Consider the following 2,500-nt stretch of genomic DNA (forward strand, 5'->3'; position numbering starts at 1 on the left):
TTAATATTTTTGTTAGTATTATACTTGTTATTATTATTAGTATTGTTATTATTATAGATATTATTATTAATATTATTATTATGATTATTATTATTATTATTATTCATGTTATTAATATTATTATTGTTATTCTTGTTATTATAATTATTATTATTCTTGTTATTTTTATTATTATTATTCTAATTGTTAATATTATTCCTGTTTTTATTGTTCTTGTTATTATTAATATTATTATTATTCTTTTCATTATTATTCTTGTTATTATTATTATTATTATTAGAATTAACATTCTTGTTATTATTATTATTATTATATCTATTTTTGTTATTATTATTCCTGATATTATTATTATTATTAGTGTAATTATTTTTATTGTTATCGTTGTTAAAATTATTGTTATTATTATTGTTATTATAGATAGTTTTGTGTACAGTTATTGTTAGTGTTATTGTTATTGTTGTCGTTATTGTTATTGTAATTGTTATTGTTATTGTTATTGTTATTTTTATTGTTAATGTTATTGTTATTGTTATTGTTATTGTTATTGTTATTGTTATTGTTATTGTTATTGTTATTGTTATTGATATTGTTATTCTTATTGTTATTGTTATTGTTATTGTTATTTTTATTATTATTGTTATTATTATTATTAATATTATTATTATTGTTATTATTATTATTACTATTATAGTTAAAATTGTTATTATACTTGCTATTATTATTATTGTTATTACAATTATTATTATTCTTGTCCTTATTATTATTACTATTATTATTATTATTATTATTATTATTGTTATTATTATTATCATTGTTATTCTAGTTATTAATATTATTATTATTATTATTATTATTGTTATTAATATTATTGTTATCACTTTTATTATTATTATTCTTGTAATGATTATTCTTGATAATATTATTATTATTATTATTATTATAAATCAGGTTATTAATATTATTATTATTATTATTATTATTATTATTATTATTATTATTATTATTTTTATTATTGTTATTATTATTATTGTTATCGTTATTGTTATTATTATAGTTATTGTTATTGTTCTTGTTATTGTTATTGATATAGTTTTTCTTATTGTAATTTTAATGTTACTGTTATTGATATTTTTGTTGTTATTAATACTGTTATTGTTAATGTTATTGATATTGTTATTGTTATTTTTATTGATATTGTTATTGTTATTGTTATTGCTATTGTTATTGCTATTGTTATTGTTATTGTTATTATTATTGTTGTTGATATTGTTATTGTTATTTTTACTGTTATTATTATTGTTATTGTTATTTTTACTATTATTGTTATTATTATTATTAATATTATTATTATTGTTATTTTTATTATTATTATTATAGTTATAACTGTTATTATACTTGCTATTATTATTATTGTTATTATAATTATTATTATTCTTGTTATTACTATACTTCTTATTATTATTAATATTATTATTATTGTTATTATTATACGTGTTATTATTATTATTACTATTCTTGTTATTATTATTCTACATGTTATTACTATTCTTGTGATTATTAATCTTGTTATTATTATTACTATTATTATTATTATTATTATTATTATTGTTATTATTATTATCATTGTTATTATTATTATCATTGTTATTCTAGTTATTAATATTATTATAATTATTATTATTCTTATTATTCCTGAAAATAGTATTCTCGTATTATTATTATAATTATTATAATTATTATTATTGTTATTATTATTCTTGTTATTATTACTAATATTATTATTATTTTTGTTGTTATTATAATAATTATTATTATTACTCTAGTATTTACTATTCTAGTTTTTATTATTCTTATTGTCATTATTATTATTATTATTATTGTTGTTATTATAATTATTGTTATTGTATTTGTTATTCTTCTTGTTATTGTTAATAATATAAGTATTATTTTTATTGTTATTATTATAGTTATTATAATCATTATTATTATTATTATTCTTTCTATTAAAATTCTTGTTGTTACTTTTATTATTATTATTGTTCTTGTTATTATAATTCTTGTTATTATTATTATAATTATTATTCTTGTTCTTATTGTTATTATTTTTATCATTATTCTTGTTATATTTATGCTTGTTATTATTCTTATTATTATTATTCATGTTATTATTATTATTACTAATCATGTTATTATTAATATTATTAATATTCTTTGTTACTATTATACTTCTTATTATCATTAATATTATTATTCTTGTTATTATTATTATCATTTTTATTCTGGTTATTATTATTATTATTCTACTTCTTATTATTATTCTTGTTATTATTATTATTATGATTATTATTATTATTCATTTCATTATCATTGTTGTTATTATAATTATTATTATCATAGTTATTATTATTCTTGTTATTATAATTCTTGTAATTATTATTATTATTATTATTATTTTCTTGTTATTATTATTATTATGATATTATTATTATTATTATTAGTG

The sequence above is a fragment of the Vespa crabro genome, chromosome 3, assembly GCF_910589235.1.
Source record: "Vespa crabro chromosome 3, iyVesCrab1.2, whole genome shotgun sequence".
NCBI classification, from domain to species: Eukaryota; Metazoa; Arthropoda; class Insecta; order Hymenoptera; family Vespidae; genus Vespa; species Vespa crabro.